General features: G+C 40.1%; 2 non-coding genes across 2 annotated transcripts; both read right to left on the reverse strand.

Moving 5' to 3' along the window:
- Window positions 1-726: 726 nt before the first annotated feature.
- LOC147942426 (small nucleolar RNA R71) lies at window positions 727-833 on the reverse strand. The gene has a single exon (XR_015560563.1). It is a non-coding gene; the product is annotated as a small nucleolar RNA R71 (small nucleolar RNA).
- An 8902-nt stretch (window positions 834-9735) lies between these two features.
- LOC147942427 (small nucleolar RNA R71) lies at window positions 9736-9842 on the reverse strand. The gene has a single exon (XR_015560555.1). It is a non-coding gene; the product is annotated as a small nucleolar RNA R71 (small nucleolar RNA).
- Window positions 9843-17428: the final 7586 nt, after the last annotated feature.

Raw genomic sequence — 17428 nt, forward strand, 5'->3', positions numbered from 1 at the left:
GAACTCGAATCTTCCCTTGCTTGGCTGTTTTGTGTTTCAGGTACCCACTCGACCACCTACTCGACCACCACTCGACCGAGCTGTGATCGAGCACTTGATCGAGCCAGAAGCCGGACCTAAATAGCCATTACTTCCCAGTCGACTCGACCACCCACTCGAGCCTGCGCTCGACCGTGTACCTGTTCGAGTCTGTAGTAGAGTTTGTTGATGCACACAAGGTCAAAAGGCAAAGATAGTCTTCAACAGCCTATTGACAACATCCACAGACTACAAAAGGGTTTGAGACATAAGCAAGGAAGAGTAGTTCAACAACAACAAGGTCAAGACATCAAGGAGCAACAAGCTATCCATGAGCAGAGACCAAGGCACATTGGTGCAGGAGATGCACCCAATACCCACAACCAAAGGGCTGGAATTGTGCCACCTTCAGTAGCAAACAATAACTTTGAGATCAAGAGTGGATTGATCTCAATGATACAAGCCAACAAGTTTCATGGGTTGCCAATGGAGGATCCACTAGATCACCTTGATGAGTTTGACAGAATATGTGGACTCACAAAGATCAATGGAGTGAGTGAAGATGGATTCAAATTAAGGCTCTTCCCATTTTCTCTTGGAGACAAAGCTCACCTTTGGGAGAAGACTCTTCCTACTGGAGCTATCACCACATGGGATGCATGCAAGAAAGCTTTTCTGGCCAAGTTCTTCTCCAATGCAAGGACTGCTAGGTTGAGGAATGAAATTTCTGGGTTTGCTCAAAGGAATAATGAGAGCTTTTGTGAAGCTTGGGAGAGGTTTAAAGGATTCCAGACTCAGTGTCCTCACCAGGGCTTCAGCAATGAGTCACTTCTAAGCACCTTGTATAGAGGAGTGCTCCCCAAGATAAGAATGCTTCTTGATACAGCCTCTAATGGAAACTTCCTCAACAAGAATGTGGAAGAAGGATGGGAATTAGTTGAGAACCTTGCTCAATCTGATGACAACTATTATGAGGATTATGATAGGACCATAAGGGGCTCCTCAACTGATCAAGAGGACAAGTATAAGAAGGATTTGAAGATGGTCAATGAGAAGCTTGACAAGATACTCCTCAGCCACTCCAAGTCTATTAACTTCATTGGTGAAGAAGAAGCTCCAGTTCAAGAGGGGGAGCCTGAATTTGCTGAGTTGTGCTACATGCAAAACCAGGGAGGATTCAAAGGCTACAACCAAGGAGGTTTCAAAAACAACAATCTCTCTTATAGGAGCACCAATGTGGCCAACCCTCAAGACCAAGTCTATCCACCTCAACAACCTCAACAGCAACAAAACTACATCCCCAAGCAACAACATCAAGTGTTCCAGCCCCAATTGTGTCCCCCACCAGGGTTTCAGACTAACCAAGGCCAGGAACAAGACTTAAGAGCAATGATGCAACAGTTGTTGATTGGGCAAACACAAGGCAAGATTGAGACAACAAACAGGATTGCTGAGCTGAACAAGAGGATAGATGATATTTACAGTGAACTTCATGCCAAGTATGACACACTGACATCCAGGATTGTGACTATGGAGAACCACCAAGCTTCTGCCTCAAAGAATGACCATCACAAGGGCACAACTATTGTACAAACTACTGAATTTGCCAATGCTATCAATCTTCGTAGTGGAAGAGTCTTACCAACACGGCTAGGAGCACATCCCAACACTGAGGACAGTGGAATTCAGGAAGGGGAGGGTTTCCAACAGGAAGAAACTCAGGATGAACACACCATTGAATTCGACTTACCACTCGACCACTCACTCGACCGAGTAGGTGGTCGAGTACCCGATCGAGCTGATTCTCAGGAGAAAATCAATCCAGTCACCTCCAAAGAAAAAGAAGTCCGGTTCATTCCTCCTCCTTACAAGCCTCCACTACCTTTCCCAGGAAGATTTAAGAAACAGATGGTTGAAAAGTACAAGGCATTGTTTAACAAACAAGTTAGAGAGATTGAGCTTAGGATGCCTCTAATAGATGCCTTTGTGATGATTCCTCCTTACCAAAAATTCTTGAAAGATGCTGTGATGGAAAGGATCAAGGAAGTTCAAGGAATGGTGATTCTCAGCCATGAGTGTAGTGCCATAATCTAAAAGCAAGTGAATCCTCAAAAGCTAAGAGATCCTGGTTCCTTTACTCTACCTTGCTCTATAGGGCCCTTAACCTTCAATAGATGCCTTTGTGATTTGGGAGCCTCAGTAAGCCTAATGCCTCTATCAGTTGCTAAGCGCCTAGGGTTTACAAGGTATAAGCCATGCAACATCTCCCTATTCCTAGCTGATAGATCAATAAGATTACCACATGGTGTTTTGGAAGATCTACCAGTTAGAGTTGGAGCAGTGGAAGTCCCAACAGACTTTGTAGTCATGGAAATGGATGAAGAACCAAAAGATCCTTTGATCTTGGGGAGACCTTTCCTAGCTACAGCAGGAGCAATAATTGATGTGAGACAAGGGAAGATTGATCTCAACTTGGGAGAAGACCTCAAAATGACATTTGACATTGTAGAGGCTATGAAGAAACCAACAATTGGAGGACAAGTCTTTTGGGTTGAAGAGTTGGACAACTTATCAGGAGAATTGATGGAAGAGCTAGCAGAACAAGATCACCTTAGAACTGTTTTGACCAAAAGTGGAGAGGAAGGGTTTATCCATGAAGAAACTAAGGCCTATGAAGATATATTGGACTCCTGTGAAGAATCACACCATCCAGAGGTTTTTGAGGGGTTACAAGCATTAAGAGAGGAAGTTTGGGCAGTTCAAACAGCAGATACGGATAGCTCGACCACCCACTCGAGCACACACTCGGCCGAGCGCCAACACTACTCGACCGAGTGCACTGCCGAATCCCACACAGACGACTGGTCTGAACTGAACGCACCAAAAGTAGAGCTAAAACCTCTCCCTTCTGGGCTAAGGTACGTCTTTTTAGGTGAGAACTCTACTTATCCTGTGATAGTAAATCCTAACTTGAGTAGGAAAGAGCTTGATTTGCTAGTTGTTGAGCTAAGGAAGTTTAGAAAAGCTATTGGTTATACTTTGGATGACATTAAAGGAATTTCACCTAGTCTTTGCATGCATAGAATCCACCTTGAAAATGAATCCTACTCTAGTATTGAACCTCAAAGAAGGCTTAATCCCAACCTAAAGGAAGTAGTCAAAAAGAAGATTCTAAAATTGCTTGGAGCTGGTGTGATCTATCCTATCTCTGATAGTACTTGGGTCTCACCAGTCCACTGTGTCCCCAAAAAAGGAGGAATCACTGTAGTAAAGAATGATCATGATGAGTTAATTCCCACTAGAACCATAACAGGACATAGAATGTGCATTGACTATAGGAAGCTTAATTCTGCTACTAGGAAAGATCATTTTCCTCTTCCATTTATTGATCAAATGTTGGAAAGATTAGCCAATCATACTCATTACTGTTTCTTGGATGGATATTCTGGATTTTTCCAAATTCCTATTCATCCCAATGATCAAGAGAAGACAACATTCACATGTACATATGATACCTTTGCATATAGGAGGATGCCATTTGGATTATGTAATGCTCCAGCTACCTTTCAAAGGTGCATGATGTCAATCTTCTCTGATCTTATTGAGGATGTGGTTGAAGTTTTTATGGATGACTTCTCTGTCTATGGAGATTCCTTTTCTTCTTGTCTTACTAATCTATGCAGAGTTTTAAAGAGATGTGAGGAGACAAATCTAGTCCTAAATTGGGAAAAATGTCACTTCATGGTTGAAGAAGGGATAGTTCTTGGTCATAAGATTTCAGAGAAAGGTATTGAGGTTGACAAAGCAAAAATTGAAGTCATGGTTCAACTTCAACCACCAAAAACAGTTAAGGACATAAGAAGCTTTCTTGGTCATGCTGGATTTTATAGAAGGTTCATCAAGGATTTCTCAAAGATAGCTAGGCCATTGACAAGGTTGCTTTGCAAGGAGACTGAGTTCAACTTTGATGAAGATTGTTTGAAGGCTTTCAAGGAGATCAAGGCAGCTCTAATATCAGCCCCAATAGTCCAAGCTCCAAACTGGGATCTTCCATTTGAGATTATGTGTGATGCTTCAGACTTTGCAGTAGGAGCAGTTCTAGGACAGAAAAAAGATAAGAAGCTGCATGTTATTCACTATGCAAGTAGGACCTTGGATGAAACTCAAGGAAGATATTCAACAACAGAGAAAGAGCTTCTAGCAGTGGTCTTTGCCTTTGAAAAATTCAGAAGCTACTTAGTAGGGTCCAAAGTAATTGTGTACACCGATCATGCTGCTTTGAGGCACATCTACTCAAAGAAGGACACAAAACCAAGGTTGCTAAGATGGATTCTGCTTCTCCAAGAGTTTGATATGGAAATAGTTGATAAAAAAGGGATAGAGAATGGAGTAGCTGATCATTTGTCCAGAATGAGGATAGAGGAGGAGATTCCAATCGATGATTCAATGCCTGAGGAGAAGCTGATGCAGATAGGGACAACTCGGCCTCCAACTCGACCACCTACTCGAGCATGCACTCTATCGAGTATGTTTGGGCACACGATCGAGCAGGATGAGATGGAGGAGTGGATGGCACTTGAAAGTGAAGATCTACCTTGGTATGCTGACATAGTCAATTACAAGGTGTGTGAAGAAGTCCCAGCAGATATGGACCCTTATAAGAAGAAAAACCTCCTCAAGGACATCAATGGGTACTATTGGGATGAACCTTACTTATACAAAAAGGGATCAGATGGGTTGTTTAGAAGGTGCATAGCAGAAAATGAAGTTGAAGGAGTGCTAGGGCATTGTCATGGTTCTACTTATGGAGGCCATTTTGCAACTTTCAAGACTACCCAGAAAGTCTTACAAGCTGGTCTATGGTGGCCTACACTATTCAAAGACACTCACAAGTTCATCACAAAGTGTGATGCTTGCCAAAGAATGGGAAATATCACAAGAAGGAATGAAATGCCCCAAAACCCAATTCCGGAAGTTGAGATATTTGATGTGTGGGGAATTGATTTCATGGGACCTTTTAATCCTCCTTCAAATGGGAATGTCTACATATTAGTGGCAGTGGACTATGTCTCCAAGTGGGTAGAGGCTATTGCCAGCCCTACTAATGATCACAAAGTGGTACTTAAACTTTTTAAGACCATAATCTTCCCAAGGTATGGAATTCCAAGAGCTGTGATTAGTGATGGAGGAACACACTTCATCAACAAGATCTTTGAAGGAATGCTAAGGAAGTATGGAGTCAAACACAAGGTGTCTACAGCCTACCATCCCCAAACAAGTGGACAAGTTGAAGTGTCAAACAAACAAATCAAGGCCATTATATCAAGAATAGTAGGAGCAACAAGAAAGGATTGGTCTAGTAAACTTGATGAAACATTTTGGGCCTATAGAACAGCTTTCAAGACACCTATAGGAAGAACCCCATTCCAACTGGTCTATGGCAAGTCTTGCCATCTCCCAGTTGAAGTTGAGTACAAAGCCCTATGGGCAATCAAACTTTTGAACTTGAATCTGGAGACAGCACAAGCTAAGAGAAGCCTTGAACTGCATGAGCTTGAGGAAATCAGATTGGAAGCTTATGAAAACTCCAAAATCTACAAGGAAAGAACTAAAGCCTTCCATGATAAGAAGATTCTCATCAAAGACTTACAGGCTGGAGACCAAGCTTTGCTTTATAATTCAAGACTCAAGTTATTCCCTGGGAAGTTGAAAAGTAGATGGGGAGGCCCTTTTAAGATAAAGGAGATCCTACCATATGGGGCTGTCACACTTCTCAACAAGGATGGTAGTGAGTTCACAGTCAATGGTCAGAGAGTTAAGAAGTATTTGGGAGAAAAGGAAACACCTGAGAAGTTCACAATGCTTCTCCAAGATGCTCCACAAGCCTAAAAAGGACACCAAAGTCAAGCTTAGTGACTTTATACAAGCTCACTAGGGAGGAAGTCCCTAAGGTATCCATGTACATATTGTTTAAGGTTTTTGGTATTTTGAAACTGACTTTCTTTGTGGTGTATGAATGAATGATGTATGGAATGATGATGTATGGAATGAATAGAAGTCATGGTGTTTCAATTCCCCTTATGCAGTTGCAGTATAAGAGGTGTCAATCCTATCTGAGTGATTGTGAACAATTAAGATGTGCATATGAGTCTAAGTCAAGCCAATTGTAAAGATTGTTTGTCACTAACAATCCTAAAATGAGATAAGAAATGCAGAAAGTAAAAACTACTAGAACAAGATACTAAATGCAAACAGAACAGACAAATTAAAGCTATAATGAAACTAGAACAGAGATAGACACTATGCTAATGAACTAATGCAAGACAAGTAATGAACAGGAAACTACGTGAATGCAATGGAAATGAAACAGGAATGAAACAAGACAATCACAAATCAAAAACACAAGTTCTGGGGATGAACTCGAGCAGCACTCGACCGAGTGTAGGTCGAGTACGTGGTCGAGCTAGACTTAAATGTGAAAACAGAGCAACACAAGAAAAACAGAGCAATGCTAAAACTAATCAAACAACAAGCAAGCAATGATATTTAGACTAAGATTTCAATAAACAAAGAAGGCCTTGAGGAGGGATTCATGGGCTGAGCTAATCATTGTGGTTATCTAACTTGGTCAACAAATCTCAAGCAAACATTGAGCTGATCTAGACATACTATTCTAAGACTTGTTTAATCCACTCTCATGGCAAGAAACAATCAAACCTATGCATTTCTAGACTTGTTCTCACAAAGAAAAGAATCTACACAAGCAGGCATTAAGCAATACATCTCAAACCAAACAAGACTTCTAATCTCTTAGCAAGCCTAATGGTAAGCTCTAGATCTAGCCTTATCTATGCTCCTTAGACATTGGTGTGATGCTAAGATGCTTGAAATCAAACCCTACCTTCTCAGATATAGGATCAGCATTAAGATCATCTAGCCTAGAAGAGATCTACAACAATCAAGCTTGACCAAATCAAACAAACCACAAGATCAACCCAGCCTAACCCATCCTCAAGGTCCTAAACAAACTACTCATAAGAACACATGGTGAAATATGTCAAAAACCTAGAAAATAATGAAACTTGCATCATTGGAAAGATGAAACAGAGATCTACTAATGTTCATATATTTTACCTTGTTTTCCCTTAGTTTATTCACAACTTTTGCATCTTTTGCTATCCATTTAGGCCATTATTATGTAGCTTTAGGACTAATCATGCATTAGAGTATAGTTGCATTGCATTTGCATCTTTTCATGCATAAACAGGTGATTTTGGAGCTTAAGGAGCATGGAAGCAATGATGAGGAGAAGTGAAGCAATCCTGAGGAGAAAACAAGAGAGTTAAGGCTGTAGAATCAAGGTCCGGAGTCCAACTCGACCGCACCACTCGACCGTGTGCTGAGAAGGACTCGACCGAGTGGAGAATGCACGAGAAAATCCAGCTCGACCAGCCACTCGACCGAGCACTGGTCGAGTTGACCGAGCCGTTGACTGCTTTGAATTTTTGTATTTTTAGGGCTTCCACCTCATCTCCTATAAAAAGCCCTTGTACCTGCAGCCACCAAAGAGTCCAGCTTTTTAGAGAGTCCAGCTTTTTATAGAGTCTAAAACCTAGTTTTTACCTTTTTTAGATTTTATTCCTTTTGCACTTTTCTTTTATTTTAGATTTTGTACTTGTTTGAGAGAGAAAAACTAGATTCTTATATTTTGTTTGTTTCATAACTTTCAAAGTATTAAGATTTTGAGTTTTATTCCTTCATCAATATTGTAGATCTCTGTTTCATCTTTCTAATGATGCAAGTTTCATTATTTTCTGGGTTTTTGACATATTTCACCATGTGTTCTTGTGAGTAGTTTGTTTAGGACCTTGAGGATGGGTTAGGCTGGGTTGATCTTGTGGTTTGTTTGATTTGGTCAAGCTTGATTGTTGTAGATCTCTTCTAGGCTAGATGATCTTAATGCTGATCCTATATCTGAGAGGGTAGGGTTTGATTTCAAGCATCTTAGCATCACACCAATGTCTAAGGAGCATAGATAAGGCTAGATCTAGAGCTTACCATTAGGCTTGCTAAGAGATTAGAAGTCTTGTTTGGTTTGAGATGTATTGCTTAATGCTTGCTTGTGTAGATTCTTTACTTTGTGAGAACAAGTCTAGAAATGCATAGGTTTGATTGTTTCTTGCCATGAGAGTGGATTAAACATGTCTTAGAATAGTATGTCTAGAGATCAGCTCAAAGTTTGCTTGAGATTTGTTGACCAAGTTAGATAACCACAATGATTAGCTCAGCCCATGAATCCCTCTTCAAGGCCTTCTTTGTTTATTGAAATCTTTGTCTAAATATCATTGCTTGCTTGTTGTTTGATTAGTTTTAGCATTGCTCTGTTTTTCTTGTGTTGCTCTGTTTTCACGTTTAAGTCTAGCTCGACCACGTACTCGACCTACACTCGGTCGAGTGCTGCTCGAGTTCATCCCCAGAATTTGTGTTTTTGATTTGTGATTGTCTTGTTTCATTCCTGTTTCATTTCCATTGCATTCACGTAGTTTCCTGTTCATTACTTGTCTTGCATTAGTTCATTAGCATAGTGTCTATCTCTGTTCTAGTTTCATTATAGCTTTAATTTGTATGTTCTGTTTGCATTTAGTATCTTGTTCTAGTTGTTTTCACTTTCTGCATTTCATATCTCATTTTAGGATTGTTACTGACAATCAATCTTTACAATTGGCTTGACTTAGACTCATATGCACATCTTAATTGTTCACAATCACTCAGATATGATTGACACCTCTTATACTGCAACTGCATAAGGGGAATTGAAACACCCTTACTTCTATTCATTCCATACATCATCATTCCATACATCATTCCTTCACCACACCACAAAGAAATTCAGTTTCAATTTGGCGCCGTTGCCCATTTGAGTGTGTTTTGTGACATTTAGGATCATTATTAGTCTAAGATTAAGTTCGTTTAAACACTTGTGAAGTTACTGAACTCGAATCTTCCTTTGCTTGGCTGTTTTGTGTTTCAGGTACCCACTCGACCACCTACTCGACCACCACTCGACCGAGCTGTGATCGAGCACTTGATCGAGCCAGAAGCCGGACCTAAATAGCCATTACTTCCCAGTCGACTCGACCACCCACTCGAGCCTGCGCTCGACCGTGTACCTGTTCGAGTCTGTAGTAGAGTTTGTTGATGCACACAAGGTCAAAAGGCAAAGATAGTCTTCAACAGCCTATTGACAACATCCACAGGCTACAAAAGGGTTTGAGACATAAGCAAGGAAGAGTAGTTCAATAACAACAAGGTCAAGACATCATGGAGCAACAAGCTATCCATGAGCAGAGACCAAGGCACATTGGTGCAGGAGATGCACCCAATACCCACAACCAAAGGGCTGGAATTGTGCCACCTTCAGTAGCAAACAATAACTTTGAGATCAAGAGTGGATTGATCTCAATGATACAAGCCAACAAGTTTCATGGGTTGCCAATGGAGGATCCACTAGATCACCTTGATGAGTTTGACAGAATATGTGGACTCACAAAGATCAATGGAGTGAGTGAAGATGGATTCAAATTAAGGCTCTTCCCATTTTCTCTTGGAGACAAAGCTCACCTTTGGGAGAAGACTCTTCCTACTGGAGCTATCACCACATGGGATGCATGCAAGAAAGCTTTTCTGGCCAAGTTCTTCTCCAATGCAAGGACTGCTAGGTTGAGGAATAAAATTTCTGGGTTTGCTCAAAGGAATAATGAGAGATTTTGTGAAGCTTGGGAGAGGTTTAAAGGATTCCAGACTCAGTGTCCTCACCATGGCTTCAGCAATGAGTCACTTCTAAGCACCTTGTATAGAGGAGTGCTCCCCAAGATAAGAATGCTTCTTGATACAGCCTCTAATGGAAACTTCCTCAACAAGAATGTGGAAGAAGGATGGGAATTAGTTGAGAACCTTGCTCAATCTGATGGCAACTATAATGAGGATTATGATAGGACCATTGATGTTCATATATTTTACCATGTTTTCCCTTAGTTTATTCACATCTTTTGCATCTTTTGCTAGCCATTTTCATCATTATTGTGTAGCTTTAGGACTAATCATGCATTAGAGTTTAGTTGCATTGCATTTGCATCTTTTCATGCATAAACAGGTGATTTTGGAGCTTAAGGAGCATGGAAACAATCCTGAGGAGAAGTGAAGCAATCTTGAAGGGAAAGCAAGAGAGTTAAGGCTGAAGAACCAAGGTCCAGAGTCCAACTCGACCAAGCACTCGACCAAGCACTCGACCGAGTGGGTAGATGGACTCGACCGAGTGTGTAGATGGACTCGACCGAGTGGAGTGTGCACGAGAGAAGCCAGCTCGACCATGGACTCGACCGAGCACTGGTCGAGTTGACCGAGCCGTTGACTACTTTGACTTTTTCTATTTTTAGGGCTTCCACCTCCTCACCTATATAAGCCCTTGTACCTGCAGCCACCAAAGTGTGCAACTTTTTAGATATTCCCTAAACCTAGTTTTTACCTTTTTTAGTTTTATTCCTTTTGCATTTTTATTTTTAAGATCTTGTACTTCCTAAAAAAAGAAGACTAGATTCTTATATTTTGTTGGTTCTATAACTTTCAAGATATTGAGAATTTGAGTTTCATCCTTTCATCAATATTGAAGATCTTTGTTTAATCTTTCTAATAATGCAAGTTTCAATATTTTCTGGGTTTTTGACTTTGATCATCATGTATTGTTGTGAGTAGTTTCCTTAGGATCTTGAGGATGGGTTAGGATGGATTGATCTTGTGGTTTGTGTGACTTGGTCAAGCTTGATTGTTGTAGATCTCTTCTAGGGTAGATGATCTTAATGCTGATTCTATATCTGAGAGGGTAGAGTCTGATTTCAAGCTTCTTAGCATCACACCAATGTTTAGGAAGCATAGATAAGGCTAGATCTAGAGCTTACCATTAGGCTTGCTAAGAGATTAGAGGTCTTGTTTGGTTTGAGATGTATTGCTTAATGCCTTCTTGTGTAGATTCTTTACTGTGTGAGAACAAGTCTAGAATTGCATAGGTTTGATTGTTTCTTGACCATGAGAGTGGGAGAAACTTGTCTTAGATTAATATGTCTAGAGATTAGCTCAAAGTTTGCTTGAGATTTGTTGACCAAGTTAGATAACCACAATGATTAGTCCATCCCATGAATCCATCCTCAGGTCCTTCTTTGTTTATTGAAATCTTAGTCTTAATCCTGTTGCTTGCTTGTTGTTTGATTGGATTTAGCATTACTCTGTTTTTATTGCATTGCTCTGTTTCTGCGTCTAGTCTAGCTCGACCACCCACTCGACCTACACTCGGTCGAGTGCTGCTCGAGTTCATCCCCAGAACTCTGTGTCTATGATTTGTGTTTGTCTTGTTTCATTCCTGTTTCATTCCAGTTGCATACATTTAGTTTTCAGTTCAATACTTATCTTGCATTAGTTCATTAGTAGTAGTCTCTGTTTCTGTTCTTGCTTTATCACTGTTTCAATCATTCAGTTTCATTTGCATCTAGTTGTTAGTTCTTGTAGTTTATTTTCTGCATTTTACATTTTCTTCCTAGGATTGTTAGTGACAAACAATCTTTACATTTGTCTTAACTTAGATTCATATGCATATCTTAATTGTTCACAAACACTCATTTAGGATTGATACCTCTTGTACTGCAATAGCATAAGGGGAATTGAAACACCCATCCATCATTCCATTCATATCTCACCATTGCATACATCATCATTCACACCACAACATAAATCTTGTTTCAATTTGGCGCCGTTGCCCATTTGAGTGTGTTTTTGTGACAATTAGGATAAAAAAAAAGTCTAAGATTAAGTTCGTTTATCCACTTGTTCACTACTGATCTCGTTTCTTCTACTGCTTGTCTGTGATTGAGTTTCAGGTACCACCAACTCGACCACCACTCGACCGAGCTGTGATCGAGCACTTGATCGAGCCAGAAGCCGGATCCAAATAGCCATTACTTCCCAGTCGACTCGACCACCCACTCGAGCCTGCGCTCGACCGAGTACCTTTTCGAGTCAGTAATGATGTACCACAACAGTATGTTCAATTACATACCCATGCAACATCAACCAGTATACCAGGCTGAATTGTATCCCTCTCCATTGTTCCAGACCTCACAAGCTCAAGAACCTGACTTAAGAGATATGATGCAACAACTGTTGCTTGGGCAAGCTACTAAGCAGATTGAGGAAGCAAGGCAGTTTGCTGAGCTGCACCAAACGTTGAATTCTTATTCTACTGGACTGAATAACCAGTTGGAGAGACTGAGCTCTACAATCACGAACATGGAGAGTTGCATGGCTTCTACTTCCTCTCCTACACCAAACCAACTTCAACACCCAAGGGAATGCACTGCTAAGGCCATTCACCTCAATGAGGCAGTTTTCACTGAGGACAGTGAAGTCCAAGTTTGGGGGAATTCATCAGTTACTAAAGCCCTAAGTGACATTTGTGCAAAGCAAAAGGAGGTCGACATTGCACTCGACCAGGGACTCGAGCAGCCACTCGACCGAGTGCATGCTCGAGTGGTAAATCGAGCTGGAGACTCCGAAGCTGTCAAACCTGTTAAGTACATTCCTCCTGCTTACAAGCCTCCACTACCATTTCCAGGACGTTTCAAAGCACAAAAGCTGAAAGAACTCAGAGAAATTATTGAGAAAAGGGAACAGTTGGCTTTGCAACAAGAAAAGGAGTTAGCTTTACAACAAGGGGAAGTCATTGAGAAGGAAGAAGTCATGGCTTTGAAGGAAGAGGTTGTGATTGAAAAGAAGGAAGTGAGGGCCATTCAACAGGAGGTTGTCATTGAAGAGAATGAAGCAGAGAGAGGACCAGCTTTGGAACAATATGCCCCATATCCTCTCTACAAAGGCATGTCACTTGACATATCCAAGCAGAAAGCTCATAATCAAAACAGGAGAGATCAAGAAGAGATTGGGACAGCTATTGTACCAACAAAACTTGAAGATCCAGGTCCATTCAATCTACCTTGCTCCATCAGCTACCTTCACTTCAACAAATGCTTGTGTGATCTTGGAGCATCTGTTAGTGTCATGCCCTACTCTATAGCAGAAAAGCTTGGACACACTGAATTCAAGCCAAGCAATCTCTACATAAGTCTAGCTGATGGTTCACACAAAGATGTAGTTGGTAAATTGGAGAGGCTCCTAGTCAAGATAGGCAAGGCAAGAATTCCCACTGATTTCATCATAATAAAGATGGATAAGGAGGTAGAGGATCCAATCTTGCTTGGGAGACCATTCCTTGCCACAGCAGGAGCAATCATTGATGTTAAGGAGGGGCTGATAAGGTTGAACATAGCTGAAGGTTTGACCATGAACTTTGATATTACAGATCCATCTAACCAACCAACCATTGGAGGTCAACCATTTAAGATTGAAGATAAGGCTGATTTTGAGGTTTTGAGAGAAGAAGAGACTTCAAAAGCTAAGGTCTCATCTCATGAAGAATTAGTTCAACATCTCAAGGATTCAGTTCAAGTGTTAGCTGGTTTAGTGAAGGGTCTTCAAGTTCAGCTCACCAAGAGGTCTTTGAAGAAGACAAGACCAAGACTCAAGTTTAAGAAGAAACATGGTTCAAGTGCTAAAGAAGTAGTGATCAAGAAGGAACACCAAGGTTACCAAGTAGAACAAGGGGGGATTTCATCACCTCCTTGGTCTCTAAAACAAGCCTGAAAAGGCATCAAAAGTCAAGCTTAGTGACTTTAAACAAGCTCACTAGGGAGGAAGTCCCTAAGGTATCATTGTACATATGCTTTATTTTCCTTGTAGTTTTGATATTTTTGTTTTATGTTTGTGTTGGGCAGGCTGTTTAATGAGAGTGTAGATAGGTTTGGAGAGCATTGGACTTGGAAAAATAGACTCGCAGTCCAGCTCGACCCCCACACTCGAGCACGTACTCGACCGAGTCCCGGTCGATTCCCATCGTCGAGCTGCCCCAATCTCCACCTCCAAGTCACCAACAAGACCCCAACTACTCCTATGACAGCATGCAGATGGATGTGGACAACTACTTCCACAACCCCTAAGGTACCACTATCACCTTCACTTGTAGATATCATTGCATTTGACATTGTGTTTTGTTTTTTTTGTTTTTCATCTTAAATCCTCAATCAAATTTCTTTCACACAGGGACTGTGTGATTTAAGTTTGGGGGAGGGTTTGAGATAGCATTTGACATTGTGTTTTGTGATTCTTATTTCAAATTTTTAGCATCATCATGTTAATACTTGCATAGCATCTAAGGCATAGAAAAACCCTATAAATTTGAAAATTTTTGCAAAAATCTTTATAAAAAAAAGAGTGTTCATGTAGTTTGCACGGCACATTAGGATCTTGTTTAGCATGTTTCATGTAGGATTGTATAGTACTTGCATTAGGGATCTATGATGAGTATTCCCTTATTAGCTTGTTTATTCACTAGACTAGGATCAATGCCCAAGTTAATAGTACTTTGATGCTAGTTGAGTGGTTAGAATAAGATTGAACCAAGCCTTGAATTCCTACATTGCGTTTGGTCTAAATTGAAGCATGTTGAGATTTGAAACCATTTCCTATTTATAAGAACCTAATATTGACTTTCAATTATCAATGTGTGCAATGCTTTAAACTCATGGATACCATATACATATTTGGATCATCTTCTTCCTTTTTACCACTCTTGTTGATCCAAGTAGCTGATTTCCTCATTAAGAATCAGTTCCCCTACCCCTAAACCAAACCTTCTTTCAAGCCATGTTTATTCTTGTGAGTGTGAGGCCTATTTTTGGGATTGAGCTTGGTAGAAAGTGTTAGGTTTGAACTGACAAGAGTAAAGCCTTGTGTAGTTCTAGTTTGCATTTTTCAAACTAGATAGGACTAGGTGGTTCACTTGTTGGGTTTGGGACTTGGCTATTATGAAAAAGAAAAGAGGAAAAAGAGAAAGAAAAAGTTAGAGTCTTTAGGAGGGGAATGTGTTTAAGAAAATTTAAAGTCTAGTGAAAGAATGGGAAGAATAAGGTTGTTTAAAGATGGTTCTAGTTAAAGAAAAGAAAGAAAGAAAAGAGAAGTCTAGCAAAATGCTTATATGTCCTAAGAATAAGAAGAAAAGAGAACCATAGCAAATAAGTAAGAATCCCCCATTCCACTAGAAAGATCAATTAAGAAACCTCTCCTAAGACTTGAAAACCAAAAGAGACAAGGGTGAAAGAGAAAAGAAGAAGTTAAAGGGTAGCACTAGGATCATTTGGGTTTAGATTGATAGGATAAACACTTTGGATACCTTTGGGTAGACAAGGCTTTATTCTTGTATGTGTCTAAGTGTTCTTACCTTTAGCATTCTTCTAAAGCTCAATCCATTTTTTTTTTTATGAGAGAACCTTGATATTGATAAGCCCTACTCTTAAAAGAGACCATCATTGTCTCTAAACCTTTTACTGCCAAGCAAAATGAGTTTAAGCATTGCATAGAATTGATTCATGTTCTTGATTAATGAATGTTAAAGGAAATGGTTGATTTGAATGCATGTGGATGTCTAAGGCTCAAATCAGTGAAGGTTGTGATATGCTTGTCTAAAGTCTTTAGGTATAGCTCATTCAACTTGCATCATAGTACTAGTAACTTGGACATTGATTCTAGATAGTCTATTTGCAAGCTTTAGGAGCTGAGATCCCACTTTCAAACCTCATCTACCTTCTTATGTCTTGTTTATTTGCTTGAGGGCAAGCAAAGACTAAGTTTGGGGGTGTTGATGTTCATATATTTTACCATGTTTTCCCTTAGTTTATTCACATCTTTTGCATCTTTTGCTAGCCATTTTCATCATTATTGTGTAGCTTTAGGACTAATCATGCATTAGAGTTTAGTTGCATTGCATTTGCATCTTTTCATGCATAAACAGGTGATTTTGGAGCTTAAGGAGCATGGAAACAATCCTGAGGAGAAGTGAAGCAATCTTGAAGGGAAAGCAAGAGAGTTAAGGCTGAAGAACCAAGGTCCAGAGTCCAACTCGACCAAGCACTCGACCAAGTGGGTAGATGGACTCGACCGAGTGGGTAGTTGAAATCGACCGAGTGGAGTGTGCACGAGAGAAGCCAGCTCGACCATGGACTCGACCGAGCACTAGTCGAGTTGACCGAGCCGTTGACTACTTTGACTTTTTCTATTTTTAGGGCTTCCACCTCCTCACCTATATAAGCCCTTGTACCTGCAGCCACCAAAGTGTGCAACTTTTTAGATATTCCCTAAACCTAGTTTTTACCTTTTTTAGTTTTATTCCTTTTGCATTTTTATTTTTAAGATCTTGTACTTCCTAAAAAAAGAAGACTAGATTCTTATATTTTGTTGGTTCTATAACTTTCAAGATATTGAGAATTTGAGTTTCATCCTTTCATCAATATTGAAGATCTTTGTTTAATCTTTCTAATAATGCAAGTTTCAATATTTTATGGGTTTTTGACTTTGATCATCATGTATTGTTGTGAGTAGTTTCCTTAGGATCTTGAGGATGGGTTAGGATGGATTGATCTTGTGGTTTGTCTGACTTGGTCAAGCTTGATTGTTGTAGATCTCTTCTAGGGTAGATGATCTTAATGCTGATTCTATATCTGAGAGGGTAGAGTCTGATTTCAAGCTTCTTAGCATCACACCAATGTTTAGGAAGCATAGATAAGGCTAGATCTAGAGCTTACCATTAGGCTTGCTAAGAGATTAGAGGTCTTGTTTGGTTTAAGATGTATTGCTTAATGCCTGCTTGTGTAGATTCTTTACTGTGTGAGAACAAGTCTAGAATTGCATATGTTTGATTGTTTCTTGACCATGAGAGTGGGAGAAACTTGTCTTAGATTAATATGTCTAGAGGTTAGCTCAAAGTTTGCTTGAGATTTGTTGACCAAGTTAGATAACCACAATGATTAGTCCATCCCATGAATCCATCCTCAGGACCTTCTTTGTTTATTGAAATCTTAGTCTTAATCCTGTTGCTTGCTTGTTGTTTGATTGGATTTAGCATTACTCTGTTTTTATTGCATTGCTCTGTTTCTGCGTCTAGTCTAGCTCGACCACCCACTCGACCTACACTCGGTCGAGTGCTGCTCGAGTTCATCCCCAGAACTCTGTGTCTATGATTTGTGTTTGTCTTGTTTCATTCCTGTTTCATTCCAGTTGCATACATTTAGTTTTCAGTTCAATACTTATCTTGCATTAGTTCATTAGTAGTAGTCTCTGCTTCTGTTCTTGCTTTATCACTGTTTCAATCATTCAGTTTCATTTGCTTCTAGTTGTTAGTTCTTGTAGTTTATTTTCTGCATTTTTACATTTTCTTCCTAGGATTGTTAGTGACAAACAATCTTTACATTTGTCTTAA

Source organism: Camelina sativa, chromosome 6 (genome assembly GCF_030686135.1).
Source record: "Camelina sativa cultivar CO46 ecotype springtype chromosome 6, ASM3068613v1".
NCBI classification, from domain to species: domain Eukaryota; kingdom Viridiplantae; phylum Streptophyta; class Magnoliopsida; order Brassicales; family Brassicaceae; genus Camelina; species Camelina sativa.